Here is a 22182-nt window from a genome sequence, read left to right as displayed (position 1 = left end):
GTCTGTCTGTCTGTCTGTCTGTCTATCATCCTCACTCTATCTATCTATCGTCCTCACTCTATCTATCTATCGTCCTCACTCTATCTATCTATCGTCCTCACTCTATCTATCCCCCTCACTCTATCTATCGCCCTCACTCTATCTATTGCCCTCACTCTATCTATCTATCTATCTATCTATCTATCTATCTGTCTGTCTGTCTGTCTGTCTGTCTGTCTGTCTGTCTGTCTGTCTATCGTCCTCACTCTATCTATCTATCGTCCTCACTCTATCTATCCCCCTCACTCTGTCTGTCTGTTTGTCTGTCTGTCTGTCTGTCTGTCTATCGTCCTCACTCTATCTATCTATCGTCCTCACTCTATCTATCTATCGCCCTCACTCTATCTATCCCCCTCACTCTATCTATCGCCCTCACTCTATCTATTGCCCTCACTCTATCTATCTATCTATCTATCTGTCTGTCTGTCTGTCTGTCTGTCTGTCTGTCTGTCTGTCTGTCTATCGTCCTCACTCTATCTATCTATCGTCCTCACTCTATCTATCCCCCTCACTCTGTCTGTCTGTCTGTCGTCCTCACTCTATCTATCTATCGTCCTCACTCTGTCTATCTATCGTCCTCACTCTATCTATTGCCCCTCACTCTATCTATCTATCGTCCTCACTCTATCTATTGCCCTCACTCTATCTGTCTGTCTGTCTGTCTGTCTGTCTGTCTGTCTGTCTGTCTGTCTATCGTCCTCACTCTATCTATCTATCGTCCTCACTCTATCTATCGTCCTCACTCTATCTATCTATCGTCCTCACTCTATCTGTCTGTCTGTCTGTCTATCGTCCTCACTCTGTCTATCTATCGTCCTCACTCTGTCTATCTATCGTCCTCACTCTATCTATCTATCGTCCTCACTCTATCTATCTATCGCCCTCACTCTATCTATCTATCGTCCTCACTCTCATCTAACTATTGCCCTCACTCTATCTATCTATCGTCCTCACTCTATCTATCTCTCGCCCTCACTCTATCTATCTATCACCCTCACTCTATCTATCTATCGCTATCTATCTATCTATCGCCCTCACTCTATCTATCGCCCTCACTCTATCTATTGCCCTCACTCTGTCTGTCTGTCTGTCTGTCTGTCTGTCTGTCTGTCTGTCTGTCTATCGTCCTCACTCTATCTATCTATCGTCCTCACTCTATCTATCTATCGTCCTCACTCTATCTATCTATCGTCCTCACTCTATCTATCTATCGCCCTCACTCTGTCTGTCTGTCTGTCTATCGTCCTCACTCTATCTATCTATCGCCCTCTATCTATCTATCTATCGTCCTCTATCTATCTATCTATCGTCCTCTATCTATCTATCTATCGTCCTCTATCTATCTATCTATCGCCCTCACTCTATCTATCTATCGCCCTCACTCTATCTATCCATCGCCCTCTATCTATCTATCTATCACCCTCACTCTATCTATCTATCGCTATCTATCTATCTATCACCCTCACTCTATCTATCCATCACCCTCACTCTATCTATCCATCACCCTCTATCTATCTATCGTCCTCACTCTATCTATTGCCCTCACTCTATCTGTCTGTCTGTCTGTCTGTCTGTCTGTCTGTCTATCGTCCTCACTCTATCTATCTATCGTCCTCACTCTATCTATCTATCGTCCTCACTCTATCTATCTATCGTCCTCTATCTATCTATCTATCGTCCTCTATCTATCTATCTATCGTCCTCTATCTATCTATCTATCGCCCTCACTCTATCTATCTATCGCCCTCTATCTATCTATCTATCACCCTCACTCTATCTATCTATCGCTATCTATCTATCTATCACCCTCACTCTATCTATCCATCACCCTCACTCTATCTATCCATCACCCTCTATCTATCTATCGCCCTTACTCTATCTATCACCCTCACTCTATCTATCTTTCTATCTATTGCCCTCACTCTATCTATCTGTCTATCTATTGCCCTCACTCTATCTATCTGTCTATCTATTGCCCTCACTCTATCTATCTGTCTATCTATTGCCCTCACTCTATCTGTCTATCTATCGCACTCACTCTATCTATCACCCTCACTCTATCTATCTATCGCCCTCACTCTATCTATCCATCACCCTCTATCTATCTATCGCCCTCACTCTATCTATCTATCGCCCTCACTCTATCTATCTATCGCCCTCTATCTATCTATCTATCACCCTCACTCTATCTATCTATCGCTATCTATCTATCTATCACCCTCACTCTATCTATCCATCACCCTCACTCTATCTATCCATCACCCTCTATCTATCTATCGCCCTTACTCTATCTATCACCCTCACTCTATCTATCTTTCTATCTATTGCCCTCACTCTATCTATCTGTCTATCTATTGCCCTCACTCTATCTATCTGTCTATCTATTGCCCTCACTCTATCTGTCTATCTATCGTACTCACTCTATCTGTCTATCTATCGCACTCACTCTATCTATCACCCTCACTCTATCTATCTATCGCCCTCACTCTATCTATCCATCACCCTCTATTTATCTATCGCCCTTACTCTATCTATCGCCCTCACTCTATCTATCTTTCTATCTATTGCCCTCACTTTATCTATCTGTCTATCTATTGCCCTCACTCTATCTATCTGTCTATCTATTGCCCTCACTCTATCTATCTGTCTATCTATTGCCCTCACTCTATCTGTCTATCTATCGCACTCACTCTATCTGTCTATCTATCGCACTCACTCTATCTATCACCCTCACTCTATTGCACTCACTCTATCTATCGCCCTCACTCTATCTATCTATCGCCCCTCACTCTATTCATCGCCCTCACTCTATCTATCTATCTATCTATCTATCTATCTATCTATCTATCTATCTATCTATCTATTTTTCTATCGCCCTCACTCTATCTATCTAGCGCCCTCACTGGATCTATCTATCGCCCTCACTCTATCGCCCTCACTCTATCTATCTGTCGCCCTCACTCTATCTATCTGTCAATCTATCTATCTGTCTATCGCCCTCACTCTGTCTATCTATTGCACTCACTCTATCTATTGCCATCACTCTATGTATCTATCGATCGCCCTCACTCTATCTATCTGTCTATCTACATATCGCCCTCACTCTATTCATCTATAGCCCTCACTCTATCTATCTATCTGTCGCTCTCACTATCTATCGCCCTCCTGCTATCTATCTAACTATTGCCCTCCCTTTATCTATCTATCGCCCTCACTCTATCTGTCTATCGCACTCACTCTATCTATCTAGCTAACGCATCACCACAGCATCACTCAGCAGCACCACAGCATCACTCAGGGACACCACAACATCACTATGCGCTACCACACCATCACTGAACGCCACAGCACCACTCGTCGCCACCAGAACATCACTCGGCGCCACTACAGCATCAATCTGTGTAATCATTCAACAACAACTGGTTCAAATAAGTTCTCTCAATGTTTCAAGTTTTATTACAAATGTCACAAAAACATGTTATTATTTCACTTCTGTTCTTGGATTTTCATCACAATAAAATGCACTGAACATAATCTTCAGAAAAGTTATTTACAAAAGTTTAAGCTATTGCCATTATACATTACAATAGCTTTTATTTAAGTATTAATTATTTAAAAAAATAAAAGCCATTGTTATTTGTAATATCACTACATCTAAATCACGTAAATACAACACATATTGCATTACAAATCCTCTAGGTGTCACATTTGCGAAAGTTAAAACTATTGGCATTGTAAATGACAAAGCTACTAATTTTGCTATTTTCAAAACCACCACATGAATAAAAATGTGTCATTTACAATACCAATAGCTAAAACTTTCCTAATGCGAGACCTATTGCATTGCAAATGCTTGTTATGACTGTGTCCTCTTTGTTTTCAAAATGACAAATTTTGGTTTATATGATAAGTGTTAGACCTGGTATCATTGGCATGAGTCTCCCTTCCATTTTGTCGGATTGCCTCCCATGTTTTTGATATGTTTTTGCTAGTTTTATGCTGTGGGCACTGTGCCACTGCTATTCAGTGCCACAGTGCAAGTGCTCCCTATGTTAAATTGATGTATTGATTAATGATTGGAGAATTTGATTTACTCGTCAGACCCTAGTAAAGTGCATCATGTGTGCCCAGGGCTTGTAAATCAAATGCTGCTGGTGGGCTTGTAGCACTGGCTGTGCCACCCACAGACGCAGCTTGTAAAGTGTGTCTCAGGCCTGCCATTGCAAGGCCTGTTTCTCAACAAAAAAGAAGGAAAGAGGGGGAGCTTTTTAAAGAGGTCCAAGGTCCGTGCCCATCTGAGACATGCTCAACAAAGCGAAGGGGAGCTGTTCCTCTGGAAATGGGAACCAACCATCAATCAGTATTGAGGATGGTGGTAAGGGGTAGGAAAGAAAGTGGAAGTGGGATGGGGGGATCCCGCTTTGGCAGAACTAGGGTCCTCACACACCCAGCAAGCTAGGTGTCATGCTTCATCCTCTGGACCTGCTCCTCGTGGACCGGCGCTGCAATGTCCAACTGGCACCCGTGAAGGGGATCTTTATCAGAGATCTTTTGTTCCTTTGCCGTATGATGAAGTGGGGGTGTGTGGCCCATGTGTGTGTAGATATCACGTGGTGCAGTGGGTGCGTGAATGGTTAAAAAAGGTTGGATATTCCAAGTACAATTATTTATTCTGGCTGGTAATCCACCTCGCTAAAATTGTAGAGTGGCAGTTCCCTGTATCGAGGGTGGTCAGTTGTTATACTGCTCTACTCTCTGGGTCAACATGTTTCTTGCCCTTATGGTTAAAAAATACCGTGGCAATTCTTCAGGACCGAAAAAGTGTAAAAACAGTGAAGGTGTTGTGTAATATCTCTACTGAATGGTACTTATCATGATAGGTTACCAATCAGTACTTACTACAGGTCAAGGAAGTCATGTAGTTGTTTGAAAAGTACCTCACTTCTGGTGAGAGGGACCTCAACAGGGGTGGACAGGTAATGTAGGCGCCTCAATAGTAGGTGCCTTGGGTCTCCAGGAGTCTCCGTCGTCAGACCTACCCAAGCTGTCCGCCCCTGGACCACCATCCTCAATACTGGTCCCTTTCCAGAGGAACAACCCCTTCGCTTTGCAGTCTATGACTGCCATGCCGACTTGGCAAGTGTACCCACTTGCCAGTCCCTAAACCTTCCCTTTTCTTTATATCAGACACCCCTATGGTAGGCCCAAGGGCAGGGTGCATGTATAAGGTAGGACCCTGGTGTGTGTAGCATGTTCTAATAGTGAATGTTCACCTTTGCAAGACTAACTGTTCTCCATAAGCCTGAATGGGCAGTTAGATTATTACATTTTATAATCCTAAGTGACTCAGGGAACATGGTAGAAATTCGAAATGAGTATGCCTGAACTCAGAATGATAAAATACACCTTTTAGTAAAGTTGGTTTTAACATTCTGTGTTTGAAAATACCACTTTTAGAAAGAAGGTATTTTCTTTTCTAACTATCCAAAGCCTGCCTCTGCTAGGTTGTGTATTCCTTGTATGGAGTTTGAGTGACAGGGCTGGGGGATTCCAGGAGACAGCTCAGTGGTGAATAGGGAGATCTGCATCTAGATGGGAGGGAGGAGTTGCACCAGGGAACTGAATAGGGCTGTGCCTTCCCTCCACAATGCTGGCTCCACCCCCTGGGGTGCGGCTGATGTATCTGCCCTGCACTGTGAAAGAAGAGAAGGAGTGCAATAAACAAAGTGCTCAAGAACTGGTTTGGACTGGCACAGGCCTCTCTGCCTTCAGAGAACTAAGAGAAAAGTAGTATAAATATTGGGACTCAGACCCATGGACTTTAGATCACTTCTGGGAACAAGACAAATCTTTTGCAAGGAGAAGAACCAAGGAAGCTGCAAGAGTTTGGACTGCCCCTCTGCAAGTGTGCTGTTTGCTGGGTTGGCCTGCAGTGGTTTCTTCATTGCCCAGGAAAGGAGAAGGAACTTTTTATGGACTTTCATCATCATGCAGAATATTACTCCAAGGGCTTGAACTTGTGCTTGCCTGCTGATGAAGGCTCAGGGACAAAATACTTCACCTCCAGCTCCCCTCTGAATTTCCTTGCTGGGAATTCTATCTGCAGAATCCTGCATGTCGCTGGGAGCAGGAAGCGCGATGCAACGAGAAGAAGCGTGACGCCGCCGCAGCTGAAATCGTTGCATCGCCGGAGAAGCGTGTCGCCACCGGATCTCCCAGAAAGCGTGTCTTTGTCGAAGCTGCCTGCTGTCGCATCACCGGAGAAGCGTGACACCACCGAGAGGGTCACCATCGCATCGCATCGCTGGAGAAGAGTGTCGCAGGGCCTGTCGTGGCTCTAAAGTACAGAGTCGTCACAAGGCTGCCAGGGCGCCTACGCATCTTCGTCACATCAAGGGCGCCATCTTCTTGCATCGCACCAGGATTGTCACACCGCATCGAGGCGACACGTTGCGCATCGCAACCAGGCTGCGACCCGAGAACCTACGCATCATCCCCGCACCTGTAAGGATCACAAGGCATCCCCTACTCTGCGCAAGCATTGAGGCGCGGTGCATCATCTCCCCCGGAGCACAGAACCGACGCATCTCCCCTTTTGCAAGCCTTTTGTTCATTTTGCGTTACGCATCCAGGTACTTCTGTGAGAACTGTGTCGCATTTATCACCAACTTGAACTAAACAACTTTTACCATCTTTAAGTCAATCTTAAGTATAGTATTCTGGATTTTTTGTCATTTGTGGTCTTGTGTTAAGTCTATATAAAGAATACTTACTTTTATAAAACCTGTGTCCATCTGTAGTGTTTTCATTCTATTACTGTGTATATTCACAAATGCTTAACACACTGCCTCTTGGATAAGCCTGTCTGCTCGTGCCAAGCTACCAAGGGGGTGAACAGGGGTTATCTAGGAGTTTAATCCCCTTATCCTGACTTAGAAGCAGGGTCCCTATTTGGACAAAGGTGTAAACCATTGCCAACTAGAGACTCCCAGATCTAACAATAAGATTTATCCAACCACAGAGAAAATACAACACCATTTTTTTTCCGACCTTGTAGGAAATATTCTGTCTAAATCCTAGCAGAAGAACTGAATAATACAATGTTTACAAACTATTTCTAAAATAAATGTATAGCGCAAAAACAAGCCTGTTCAAGCAAAGGCAGCATACTACCTTTAAGAAATACACAGCAGAGATATTGAATGTATCAGAGAGGGTTTTACATTGTATCACTCAAAGGAGGTATTCAATGTATCAGAGAGGGTCGTGCATAGTATCAGCTGTAGGTGGTCAATGTATCAGAGAGGGTCAAACATAATATCAGCTGCAGGATCTATTCAACGTATCAGAGGGTCAAGCATAGTATCAGCTATAGAAGGAATGCAATGTATCAGGGGGTGATGCATAGTACGAAGTATTCCGTTCATCAAAGAGGATCAGGTGGGCACATGAAGAATTCAGTTCTGGGGCCTGTGAGGAAGAAACAAAAGAGAGCATGAAGACACTTCTCAACCTAATTTTGGGGTATATCAGGAGCTTATTACAACATTATACAGCTTGTTCTTTGACAATCAATTTAACCATTTTGTGATAGGAGGGCCCAACTACTCTTTAAACACCATACCCCTGAAAGGCTTTAAACATATTTAATTGAATTCTTAATTTTGTGTTCTTGTAGGCTGAGTGGAAGTTAGTGTTCCATAGTGTGTGTAACTGAACCTGTGTAATTAGACTACTTGTTCTCCAGGCGAAATTCCCCCTTCCCTGGAGTTTGAAAGGTCTCTGGGGCATATTAGCAACAAATAGCGTTAATTATCGCTAAATGAGCTTAGCGATTTTTTTTTTTTTTTATCGCCAGATTTTATCGCAGAGATAACGTGCTATTAGCAACATTTATCTCAAATGCGATAAAATATCTGGCGATAGCAGCTCAATACATGAATATCGCTGGAAAACCAGCGATATTCAGGTATTATCGCCAATAGGGTCTTACCCTGAATATCCACCTCCCATAGGATATACAGGTTAAGAACGGGTCTGAGCAGGCGTTAGGTTTTGGTGATATTCGCGCTTCTCCTGCGTTGGTAATAGGCGATAGCGATGTTAGCGACTGCTTTCAGTCGCTAACAGGTTGGGTACGCTCACTTTGCATGTCATTAGCGATACATATCGCTGACAAGCAAAGCGGGCCCCAAACATGTCCCTATCGCCTACAAGCTGTCGCTAACTGCTGTTAGCGACAGCTTGCTAATAGGGCGATATTATTATCGCCGCTTTAGCAGGAAAAAGTCCAGCTAAAGCAGCAATAATGCCCTTGTCTGTAACCTGAATGTTCTCAAGGATTTACCTTTTTTTGTGCTACATACATCTTCTATGTGCACATTTTAATTTTGTCCGGTTTTATTGGGATCTCATGCTGAATAAAACTCCTGAATGTGTCTATATTTCCCTACATTAAAGGTTAAGGTCCTTAGATGGCTATAAAAATGATAAGACAACCTGTGCCCACCAGGACCCTCACTAGGTGATAGCTTCTCCGCACAGTCAGTGAGAGGTAAAACCCTCTGAAGCCTGATGCTGTTGCATTCTCCTGCTTCCAGTAGTTCCTGCTCTTGCATACAGTTATCCTGGTCTAGGAAGGCCACACCGATGGTCCCCCGGCAATGCTCACTTTCAAGAAGTTATCTGTTTATTAAAACCATCATAAGCAACTTTATCTTCCATCCTCAAATTCCAAATTCTTGCTACAGATACTAGGGGCAGCTCCTTTTCAGCCTTTACTATCAGTTTCTGCTATAATTTACTTCTTTCCCTGCAGACAGGATGACTTTGTGTGGTTTAGAAAAACATTACTGCACGCAAGTTTCCAAATGAGGTTTTTTCTTATGGTGTAAGCAATGGGGTATGCATGATTTTTTCTTATGCCTGTAAAGTTGGGTATAGTAGGCAAATGAATATGTTTTCTATCTATACATAAAAACAAATATATGTCTGTCTGTCTGTCTGTCCTTTATGCATTACTACACCATTCAACGGATCGCCATGAAACTTTGGGAAGTTTTTGAGTACACTCCCGCGAAGGTTTCTGGCATAATTTTTTTTCAAATATCAGCCCCCAGGGCCCTCATAATCTTTCGAATACTGATGTACACACCAGACGGAAAAAAACCAAATTGTGTATCCACAAGCATTCGAATAAATAAATAGAATTAGAGGAGGAGATACGTCAGCAAACAAGATGGCTGCTTAGGCTCCCGGCTTCGCCGACCTCCGTAACCCGCCGCGATATCCTGTACATTATCCTGATTTTACGCCTGGTCTCTGTGTGCATGAACTGTTCCGCACTCCGATGGTGAAATCCGGAAACTTTTATCGGCTTGTTGGATGAAGTTCTGTCGTGTTGAGGTTTGCGGCCTGCTCCAGCGGTGAAGCCGGGGCCTCGAGTACTTTCACAGCCGGGCTGCAGTGCAACAACATCGGCCGGAAGAACCAGGCTGGGTCCGGTCAACCGGAGTTGAGGCTTTGTTTAAGCACGAATTTGGCGACGATCGACTCTATTGCTCATTATCGATTGAGGAGTGATTCTGCTTTTTCCTGGCTGTGAGTGGGGGTCCCCATCCCGCAGACCCGGTATTGTGGCCACCGGGGTTCGTGGTTCGGGGCCTCTGGCCTGCGGCCTTAACGGTGTGGACCGTGGCTGCGAATAAAGATCGGTCACCCTCCGCATCTGCACGTTCGCGATCCTGTTTGTCCCCCCCCCCCCGAGGATGCCGGATTTACCGGGGGAGGTGATTGGGATTGATGTCGGGCATGAGACTATGGTTCGAACGATGCATGAGCCATCGCTGAGGTCAGTACTGGCGGAAAGTTGGGCGTTTCGCTAACATGTGGATATCTTGTTGAGCAAATTGGACTCGCGCCTATCTGAGATGCTCCTGGTAGAACCGGACCCGGCCTTACGGTTGGAACAGGAATCTGCAGCCATTCAAACCGTGGCCATTTTGACTCTGTGCGAGAGCCCCGTGAGGAAACAAGCATTGAAACCATCGGATGGTGCCCTGGGAGACGGTGTTCCCGAGGATGTCATGGTATCACCGAACCTTCCACCACTATCGGCTCTGGAGATATCGAAGGGCGTTCCCCTGCCGGAGACCTCTGTTCGTGACTTTCCTTTCACTTTGTGGTCGTCTTCTCCTTTCTTGGTGACTCTACAACTCCTGTGCAGGATACATTGGGACTGTTCATCCAGGAGGGAGAGTTCTTCAGCGTCTAAAGTTCCCCCGGTCCCACTGCCTACGAGTTGCCATGGATTGATTTTTGATGACTCTTTTCTCCTTTATTACCTCTTTGTGTGCCTTTGGGTCCCGATGGGGGGGTTCGTGTTCTTGTTCGGAAGGGCCAAGGTTAAGATCGACTAGGTCGGGAAGGGTTGGAGTGGCTTTCACAAGTGTTTGACCCGTAACTGTTGCTCTAAGAGGCTGGGCGGTGTCTTACGATACCCTCTACTTTCTTCTATAGTGTTGTCATAAGTGTTCTTTTAGTGATAGGGGGTGTCTGTTTCTGGCCGGAGGTCTAAAGGGGCTGGGAGCCCAAATGTATATGCCCTCCTCCATTCTTTTTCCTACCTTTAGGGTTTTAGTTATTAGGGGCGACAGGCACGCTGCTAGTGGGGTTAGGCTGTAGCCATCTGCAGGGGTGCAGGGTGGGGGGCTGGACGGGGTTTTTTTATTTTGCCTTTTTTATTTTCTATGGCCTTTCTTTTCCTTCTCTTTCTTTCTTAAGGATCAGTATAGCTATGAATCATTTGGATTTTTATCGTATGCTTGTATTTAGTGCTTATGCTTTTATGATATCCGATTTCCTGGGTGGGCAAGCTCAGAGAATTGGAGCAACATGGAATGTATATTGTGTGTTCATTTGCATCGATCTGTATGCTTTGGCGCCGATTCTCCATCATTGTGGTTATTATATGTATATCCTGTTTCTTACCCTTGTAGTGTAGTTCCTAGTTTCCCACTAGGCCCTGCGCATTGGAATAACATAAACAGTAGTATCGACGTGGAACTGGCTATATTCCAGGCCTCCACTGACTATGCTAAACTTAATTGGGTTGTGTTACCAACTAGCTCAGAGGTCACTGGAAACTTTCTTCTCTGCATAGGAAGTGATCAGCTTCCTTGGCACAGACAAGAAGGGATTCAGTTTTCCAACAACCGTGCAACATGACAACTTTGCTCCTCAGATCAAGAGTCGATCTCTAGGGTCGTGTGAAACAATAGACATAGATTTCACTCAGTCAGTCTGGTGCAGTTTACTTTCACAATATGTAGAGAATAGAGAGACGGGCGTTTATCAATAAAGGTTAACATTTATTGAACAGTCTTTCTTCTCATACAAGAGAAATGTATTGCCACAATTGCAATAACTGTTATTATAAAAAGTACGTACAGTAAGATAAGAATTGCGAAATAGAACTGTAAAAGCATTGATATGGTTTCTTAGCCATACAATGGTTTAAAAGTAATAAAACATATATACAGTCATATATACATTAGGCTAACATACTCAACTGGTGCTTCTAACTAAGCCTACCCCGGTGTGCCTGACCTAGGCCTAACACGTGAAAAGGGGGAGTAAGTAAGTAGCTTAAGTTAAGTTGGTTTTGCCAAGGTTTGTTTCAAGAATTCTCTTCTAAGGGTTTAGTCAACACCATACCTCTGAATAGAATGATGGAGGATTGGTATCTCCTTCAGGGGTCTCTCTCGATATCCCAGTCACCCGCGAGGGTAAACCGGAAGCGCCGGGACTGGATTTCTCTGCACGAGAAAGGCAGCGGCTTCTCTCAGCGCGTCTGGAGGAAGGAGGGGTGACAGCGTCCGCGGGCAGCTGGGCTGGATGTCTTCGCAGAGGACGGCTGCACGGCTCCCCAAGCGTACTGAACCACAGTTCGCGCTGTAGCGGCGATAATGGTAATCAGTAGCTTCACCACCACAGGATAGCAGGCTGCAGCGACAGAGTGCTAGTTTTTACCAACACTGGTCATGCAGGCAGCTGGCATCAGCAACAGTAGCTCTCGCTCAACAGCAGCTAGCTTCGCTCCTTGCTTAAGGCAACGTTGGTAATATTTATACCTGACAGGTGCCGGGTTTGACGCAAGTTTGCTGGACATAAGACGTCAATAAAAGATGTCACTAGGAAGTGGCAGCTATCAGTTGCTCATTAGAGTTCTATTACTAATCAAAACATAGCAAGCGGGGATTTCCAGGTTTGCTAAGTTTTTATCTTGTTGAAGAACTCGGAGTGTTATCTAGGAATATCAGATAGTGACTGCTGCTCTGTCATTGCACTAATTGGTCGCAAAGGAAGTAGCAGAGAGTCATGCTGGAATGTGGCTCTGCTCGTGTGAGGCCAGAGATGACTTTTCAGAAAATCGTACTTGAACGGTTATGCCAATATAGGGAACAAAGGGCTTTATAGCCGAATAGGGGCATAAGGTCACAGTATCGATCAGGAACCTAGATAAGCACATGACACCCACTCCACGAATTCATGTCCATCAAAATTACTAAAACTAAGCAATTAGATGCATGTGTAACATTGTGTAACATAGCCCACCCCAAAATACATAAATGCATTCGAAATAGGCGTACTTGTATACATGGAATTTAGGTACTGTACGTTTTTTAAAGCATAGTAATCATTCAAAAGGTATTGCATATAAAATCACTGAACGATTATGCAAAAAGATTTACACATGAAGTATCTCTGACAGAAGAAATGCGAGATAAATCATCACATAAAAATGCATTGTAATAACATGTGTGCTAGAGGCTGGTGTAATGTTGTTATGTCTCTAGATGTGTTTAGAAATAGAAGTGTGAAGCTTCTGTTCTCTAAGAATAGTTTTTACGTTAAGCAAAGAATTGTTCGTGCCAAAAAAGAAAAGGGTCAATATTTGAAAAATTGTCCAATTCAAAGAAAAATCAGTTTACCAAAGCTCCTGGCAGTTTTTTGTTGATCAAAACTGAAGGCCGAATCCAGAGTTCATAGGAACGCTGTGTGTCGGAAAGCTTTTCAAAAGTTATTGTTTCTCTATGGGTGAGAACATCGTATCAGACAGGCTCGCAAAGAATTGGTCTACAAAATCAGGTGATAGTTCAACCAAATTAGATAGCGCTGAAACTTGGCAGGTGTGAGAATGATTGCTGTCATCGAAGTCAGGACCAGCAATGCTCACAGCACGTTGTACCTGGATGATGTTGCTTTTGTCACTCGCTCCACTGTTACCACTTGGCTGTAGTACAGGAGTCTCCACAAATGCCGTCATCAGGATTGGTAGCCGCTGGGGACAACACAATGCGTGAGCCGTTATTGGACTTAGCAAAGTATCGACGTCCATTGGTACTGCTGATGGAAGTGAAAGACAGATGTCCAACACGCATTCCTTGCCGCAAAGCATACACCGTAGCACAGGTAAAATGCAATTTTGCCATATCGGTCTGAATGAAAGGAACCAGGTCATGTTTAGATCTCTCAGCCTGGCCAATCCGAGGACGTTAGTTATCCTGTCCCTGTAGCGCATTGCTAGGATTGTCTCTTCCATTCCCATGGGAGCTATGTCTGAGCCGAGGCTTGCCATATCGTAGCAGGAGGGTCAAAAATAGAATCCCTGCGATGAGTCCAAAAAATAGTGGAATACCACCAAAAATGGAGTGCACAAAATTAGGAAAGATTCCCAAAATTGCCTGGAAGGGTGTTAGCAGTCCTGTAAAGACTGTCTTAAATATGCCTGGGATGCTCGTGGCACTAGACATGTTAAGGAGCTCGTCGAGCATTTGTACGAAATGCACGGGGCAATTTGTTGATAAAAGGTCATGGACCTCAGTAGCCGTCCTTGCGACTAGAAGATCATACGTCTCTTTGGATGACGTTATAGGCACTGTTGTCTGTAAAAGCACAGATTTCATTTTGCTTAATGTATCAATTCGTATAGAATAGAGATTCAGACGAGGCCAAATGGGAGTCACTATGTCTGGAGGCCCGCTCGGGAACAATGCTTGCATACAGCATTTGACCATGGACGTTACTTCTACTAGATAACTTAGTCCGGGCGCGAGGCCACAGCACCTGTGATCCGTTCTTAGAATGTAACTCCCGTTTGCGAGTTGCATAAAGAAGGGCTCTATCTGAGTTGCAGGTGTGACTAGCTGGTGGCATGAAAGGTTGTTTGAATTTCCATCACATGCTCCGTGTAAATTAATACCCTGACACAAAAGTATACCGCTTAGTGAGTGTTTACAGTTGTCACCACTAAGAAATACATTTTTGTCGCTGTCACTATAGCAAGAATGAGTGTATGGTAATTTCCATTCGGATTTTACATATCCCTTACCCAATTGTTCATACTGGCCAGCAGGTATGTATTCAAGGCACTTATGAAATCGGAAAGTTGTTATCGGAATTGTGATAATTCCGTGTATTATCCATTCAATGACAGGACTCTCTGACATTGTCAATGGTAATCGCTCGAGTTTCTCGATGCTCAAGATTGTATAGTCTGCTCCTTTCTGTGCCAAACTGATCTGTTTATCAGTAAGGTTAAAAATGGAAAATAATGACGTTATGTTTATCAGACGCCAAGGCACATAGCCTGAACGAAGGTTTTGCAGCGTCCAGCCTAGTTCTATAATAGATCTTAATTGAGACTGGCCATGTTGTAACATTAGCAAATCTCTGTCTATCACATCAAAGGCAGAGGATACAATATTGTCCAAAGAATATATTCTGGAAGACAGAGTCATTAACCCATTGTCTACCACAGAAAGTGTTTTCTCCAAATTAATACGATCAATTTCTCGTATCTTTTCAGCAGTTTCAATTTGCTTTACTTTCCAAGCCTCGTTGTAAGCAGCATAGATGCTGGTCGCTATGAAACGCTTTTGACGCTGTTTGCGTGGTCCAAGAATGAAATCGCGCAAATCAGCACCATCTTTTAATAAAGACAAGTGTTGCTTAATTTCAGCCAGTGTGGATGTTGTAAGCCATTCAAGGCAGAGTTTACCTACACTGTATGTTGTTATTATTCCTGGATGTTGTCTCTGGGAATATCTTGAGTCTAATCTGGTCATTTTTAAACCCTGTGTTTTATTCAGGAATCTATCTTGACAGCTATTTGTGTCTGTAGGCCAGATTAACCACTTTTTCCAATCAGGATGTGTTCTGTTGAAATGTAAAATGTGTGACACGTCTAACTCATTATCTGCAGTTGCATTTTCATGTATTGGCTTTGGTATAGACGGTGTTTTCATTTCTTTGTTCTTAGCTAGGCCAAGACACGATGTTTGGTGTACAGTGTCATTTAAAAATAACATTTGTTCTGGTATCATGCAGGTTCTAAATAGTGCTTCTAAGCCTTGCACCTGCCAATCTTTTGTACCCCAAATTGTTTTCGTTTCAATATTATTTTTCCAATAATCAAAACCAAATGTCATCATTTTGTCATAAAATGCTTCTGAATATATCAATTTAGAATTTGTCAGCATTGTTTTCATTCCTGTTTTATCTAACAGTTTGTAATAAAACGTTTCTGCATCACTGGTATTAAACCCTGAGAAGTATTTGAATTTCTCAAAAAATGCTTTAGAACTGCTTTTAGGTGGTGTAGAACAATGTTCCCATTGATTATACATAAAAACATTTCTAGGCTGTGCAGATTTATGCAAATAGTGATCACCATAGTGGGTATAACAGAATAACTGCTCATAACTAGATGAACCTTGTAAATAATCATGATCTGTGAATCTAGCTGACATTACTAAATCAGACATCATGTCATTAATACTGTTAAAGTCCCAATCATCAGAGAATGTACTAGGTGTAACAAAGTCACTTAAGGAAACCTTCAGTTGATGAGGATACTTCAGGATTTCGACCGGACCATAGATCTCATAGTCTGTTTTCTCCCATACTACCCCACCAGGTATTGGAATTGCTGTGACATTTACTGTTGACAGTTCTCTTTTCTTCACGTGGGATGATCTGTGTGGTTTCAGGACTAGGTTGATGTTCTGACTTGCTGTGTCCATTGTAATATATTTTCCTTCAATGAATTTTCCCAAACACAGTACCATGATGAGCCAAAGCAGGAGGAAAAATACACCTAGACCGAACCAGAACTCTAGCCAAGGGGAAACAAGGTAGATTTCCTTCAGTTGATGAAAGAGTTCTGTTGCTTTTTCTTTAAAAGACTTTTTTGTTTCTGGCATCACTTCGGGGTCGTTTAAATCTTCAGAGAAGTTGTCGAAGTTGATGAAATAACCAGAGGCAGTTCTGTCAATTGATGGGATTGTTCTTTCAATCTGTCTCTCGGTAGCACTTTCTGATGCCACATTAGTGTAGACTGGTGTTGTTTCTTGACGAACTGTTTCAATCTGTGTTTCAAGAGGCACGAGTTCCATGGCTGTATTGCATAGTCCTTCATTGTGCACTGCAGGCTGATCGAATGTGATGAGTCTTTCAGTTTGAACCTCTTGGATTGTTGCAAGTTTGGGTATTCTGTTGTTTCTTGGGAGTCCACTGGGCCTACTGTTGATTATAGGCCACATGCTTGTGGTTTTACCAGATCGATGGACACGATTCTGTTCTCCTTTTTACCAGCAAGGGGCGGTAGCACAACTGATCTTGTTCCGGTGACTGCCAAGACAGGTACTGCTTTTCTGTAAGAAGGCCCAAATTCCTTCTTAACCGCGATCTTTTCTCTGACTAGATCCCCAATCTTTGGAATCCAGACAGGCCTTGCTGGGGCTGTTGCGGGTGGTGCCTCGTCAGTGGTATTTGGCTTTTGCTTTAACTTTATGTTGCTTAATGATTTTCTTGTTTCATTCAGTTCCTGTAAAACAGCCAAACGGTCTTTTACTTCAAACTGCTTTGTTTCTTTTTGTACCACTGACATCTGACTATCGAGGTCCTGAACGTTCATTCTTATTCCGAACAATAGTTCGTATGGGCTGAAACCTTTTAGAGAATTTCTTGGCATGTTGTTAAGACTAGTCTGGACACTTATTAAATGTTTGACCCACCCAGCGCCTGAACCTAATACCTTCGCTGTTATAGATTGCTTTATATCCCGGTTTTTTCTTTCTACCACACTTATGCGACGGACAAGAATACCACAACCCAATTCCCATGCTGGCCATGGCCTCCCCATAGCTCAAGAGCCAAAAGCAGGACCCTGGTCAGAATGGAACGTGGTAATTGCGTATGTGCCGATATGGACTCGCTAATCTTTTATAACAGTTCTAGCGTCAGCCGAGTGCTGGAGGCCTCATTATTTAAGTGTATTTCGTCTCAACTATTAATAGGACGCAGGGCGGGGTGTAGGCAGCGTTACGCTCTTTCTGATTGGTAGCCGGTAGCAAGTTTCGCTACTGCGATCCCTATTACAGTTTTCACAGTTGTTTGCATATATTTGGTGTTCTACACTCATTCCCGGCCACCAGAATACTGATTGTAATTCAGTCAGTGATTCCTTGATCTTTCTGTGCCTAAGACCCAAACCCATGTGTGCGTCTGCTATTAAAAATATTCTCCTGTTCGTGTTTGGAATTACTCTATCCCCCACTCCAGGGATTCGAGCAAACGGAACGGAGTTTGCATCGATTATGTATGCATAATTGAGTGGATAGTTTACGGGTAGTGCTGCACAGTCGCCTTTTACGGTCGTTCTTACTGCCAGCATGGTTTCCCCGTCTATATACTTATCTGTACGCTTTTTTGTGGCTACGGAAGCCGGGTTAGTTGCTTCCGCGGTGGCTGTATTAGCCAATGAATTCCCTGCAACGTGAACGCCATCACGTTGAAGACTCTGTGCGTGAATCACGTGAGTCATTTGTAGTTCTTTGTGTAAAAGAGCTACCTCGTTCCAGAGCTTTTTATGCTTTATTGTGGCCCCTGTGTCATCTTTGTAGTCGTTTTCGATCCAACTCTGCAGTTTGTTATTGAAAGAATTGACGCAAAAATGAGAATCGCACACTATAAGTGTGGGGAATTCGCGTTCTGCATTTTCGAGTGCCATCTTTAAAGATCTGATTTCAGTTCTTTGAGCCGAACAGTACTTAACTGATTCAGTTTTTGTTATTTTCGGTTTGATTTTACCGCACAGCCAACGACATTTAATGATCGCACATGCTGCATCGTAGGATTTTCTCTCTACGTTGAAATGCTGTACAAAGCTATCTGTGTAGATTATACAGGCGTATAGTGGGAGAGGCAGGATTTCGATTGGCAGAGGATATTCTTCTTCATATTCTAAATCATTCAGTTCTTTGTATTGCGGGGCGAAATAGTATTTCACATCTTCCGCTCCTAGAGAATCTATACACTGTATCCATTTCGGATCCAGTGACACTGTAGGCAGGTTGACTGGGCTGAATAGCGCCTCGAAGGCGGATTCCGCTGTAAGGATATTAATCCGTTTGCCGTGTGCTAGTTCTCGTTCATTTGCTAATGCGATTTGCACTGCGTTCACAGTTCTTTCTGTGCGACTGAATGTTTTTTCTGCTTGTGTGTACAAGTGAGATTTAATTGAAATTGGTACCTTTTCTCCCTCATTAGAGGTTAGGTACGTGAATCCGCATCTTCCTGGGATGACTCGGATTACAAGATCGCGTGTGTTGTCACGTGTATCTAATTTTGTTTTTGCTAACATGTCTGTTTGCAGTGATCTCAAAATTTCTGTGTGTTTTTGAGTCCAATTGATTTGTTTTAAATCAGGTTTAATTAGTTCGTAGAGAGGTTTAACCCTCTCTGCGTAATTTAGGATGTAAGTTCTTCCGAAATTCAGAAAACCTAGTATTGATTGTAAATTCTTCAGCGTTTTTGGAGCTTGGAGTACAGCGCACTTCTCTAAGAAGTTGTCCGCTAGGCTTTTCCCTTCACTTGATAATTCGTACCCTAAAAATAGTACTGTCAGATGGGCAATTCGAGACTTTTTAAAGTTGAATTTGTAACCCTCTGCTGCGAACCCAAGTATAATGGTGTTCACTCTTTTCAAGTGAGTATCCAAGTCGTCGTCTGTGAGATAAATATCATCTACGTAAGATAATGCTTCATCATCATAGATTTGTAGTAACTCTGTTACCCTAGCTGAGAATAGTCCTGGGCTGTTCTTGAACCCCTGTGGGAGTCGACAGAATTTTTTCTGCGACCCAAATGCAGAGAAAGCGGTCAAGTATCTGCTTTCTGGTGCAATGTTTTGACAAAAGAAACCATTAGAAATGTCTAATGTCGTTTTATATTTTTTCCTAACTATGTTATTCATTAGGGCTGCACTATGCGAGTTTTGTACTGCAAAGGTTTTGCAACATGTATTAAGGTGTCTGTAGTCCAAAACTAGACGATATGAATTGTCTGGCTTGGAGACAGGAAACAAAGGATTGTTCATTTGAGAGGTGCATGTTTCAATCACCCCCTGGTACTCAAGTTGATCTAAGATCTCCCTGACTTGTTTTTTAGCTTCTTGTTTTATGGGATACTGCCGTTGGGCAGTTGGTTCACTTTTTAGCTGGATTTTGTGAGGAGGAGAGTCCTCATCCCATCCTACATGATTTTTATACAATGCAGGTGCCTGGGCTACTGCCCATTTCCTGGCATATGTGTATTTTTTGTGAATCGGTATGTGATTCGAGAAGGCAGGCATAATTACCTCTTCGCCACGAGGGCACTCCCTGACAAACTCCGGGGGCCAATCTTTTTCAGCTAACAGAATATCATAGCCTTTTGAGAGCTTATCCCAAAATAGACCCTTAATTTTCCTAGTCTTATCACCCTCCATACGCAATGTTATTTCGTATATTTTATGGGGCTCGCTAAGTCTGGCGTCGGCAGTTTCAACCTGAATGTATTCATTCATGTCCACTGTCTCCAGATGACTCATCAAGTTCTTGCGCGCTATACTGATCTCTGCTGCACTGTCCAACATTGTCAATGCCCACTCCCCGTTTTTCAACTGTGTCCTCAGTATTCTCGGCATGGTTGATTACTCTAATACTGGCTACCTTCTTTTTCTGAAATTGAGATTTCTTATTTTGAGCAGGTTCCTTGTCTTTGGACTTGGTGTGCTCTCCTGGGTCTGACCGTCCTCTTCTTTCCGAATTCTGTGGAAGAGATCGAGAGGGACGTGTATCAATACTTTGATATCTATCAGGTTTTTTTATATTATCCCTATTTCTAAGGTTATATCTTTTCTCAGAGGGCTCCCGTTGGGGAGACTGGCGTTCTCGAGTCGGAGTTCTTTCCCTCCGTCGAGGAGACCTTCCTCTGGACTGGAAAACTTTTTCCTTGGGAGTGGATTGTTTATTTCCATCCCAGCTCTTTTTAGGAGTGTTTAAATTATTTTTAATAAATAATTTTTCAGGATTTTCGAGCAGTTGGGGCTTAACTGGTTTTCCACCCAAGCTGTCTCTACCTAATTCTTCATAGCATTTTTCTATGATTTTTGCAAGCTCAACAGGATCTTTTATATCTGTTTCCCTCAACTTCTGGCGGATCGCCACAGATGCTGCTTCTCCCTTTACATTGGCTAATAATATAGCCGTGACCTGCTTGAAGTCTTTCAGTAATTTCATACCTAGATTTAAAGCGGGCTCTGGACCGAATTCATTTTGAATCTGTTTTAGCACGTCTGGTATTACCGCCATAGACGGAACACCGTGTGTTTTTGTGTAAATGGAAGCAAAGACTGTACCCCAAGTGTCGCAGTCCTCCACGTGTGGTGCGATTCCCATAGGAAGGCAGATGGTCAAGATTCTGTGTTTCTCAATAGGGGTAGTATCAGGAAATACTGCCTCTATTTGAGTGATTTTCTGGGCTAACCAGAAAGGAATTTGTTCCCGTTTTACGGGTGTTTTACCAAGACATGACTGTATGTTCTGTGGTGTAATTTTATTTGTGTTCCCCTGATGAGGGGTCAGCTGTGGTGTATTAACAGCTGGCTGGACTGTTGCAGTCCGTATTACATATTGGACTAATTGCCTATGTATTTTTATTAATGTGTTTAGCTGTCCTAACAGCTCTTCCTTAGACATTTTTGCAATGTCAGGATGTGGTGTGTAGCTGGCTAGAACCGGCCACGTGGCTCCTGGTCTACCTAGTGGACCGAGCCTAGTTATGTGATCATTGTGTTTTAGGGCGCCATTAAACCAGAGCAGGTGCTCTTGAAATTTAAGTGGGATTTCAATCTCCTCGAAAGGAGCGTACTCTCCCGGAGGTTCCTCTATTTTGTAATAGTGAAACTCTTGTGTTATAGCGTTTACCGCTGGAAAGTTTATCCATGAATAGAATACCTCTGTCTGCCGATACTCGTGAGCCTCTATCACGAAAATTACTGTACCACCCTGAGGTGTCAGTCCGTTTTCTATAAGTTTTAAAGTTATAGATCTTCTTAACTGGACCGGGATGATAATAGCATCCGGGTCTGCTTGTTCGGGACCTTGCTGAGTCGCATCTACTGCGGCCCCAGAGGTGCCGTTTTCTGGCATTGTAAAAATGCGAGGTTTGCAGAGTAGGTCTCCAAGGAGACAAAGATTAGATGCACAATATTTTGGAACACTGTATCCTTCAACGTTGAATAAACCGGAGCTTTACATAGGAATCTCTTCCTACTAAGGTCGGGCGGATTTTAACCTTTCACCCACTCCAGACGTCTATTGGAGTATTTACGGGAGAAAAGGGTGTGAAATATGCACGACTGAGTTACTCTACAAGTCTTACGTTAGTTTATCGCCTTACCAAACGTTGGGCGCCATGTAGTGTAGTTCCTAGTTTCCCACTAGGCCCTGCGCATTGGAATAACATAAACAGTAGTATCGACGTGGAACTGGCTATATTCCAGGCCTCCACTGACTATGCTAAACTTAATTGGGTTGTGTTACCAACTAGCTCAGAGGTCACTGGAAACTTTCTTCTCTGCATAGGAAGTGATCAGCTTCCTTGGCACAGACAAGAAGGGATTCAGTTTTCCAACAACCGTGCAACATGACAACTTTGCTCCTCAGATCAAGAGTCGATCTCTAGGGTCGTGTGAAACAATAGACATAGATTTCACTCAGTCAGTCTGGTGCAGTTTACTTTCACAATATGTAGAGA

Source organism: Lissotriton vulgaris, chromosome 7, assembly GCF_964263255.1.
Source record: "Lissotriton vulgaris chromosome 7, aLisVul1.2, whole genome shotgun sequence".
Classification (NCBI taxonomy): Eukaryota; Metazoa; Chordata; class Amphibia; order Caudata; family Salamandridae; genus Lissotriton; species Lissotriton vulgaris.
This window is presented reverse-complemented; position numbering follows the sequence as displayed.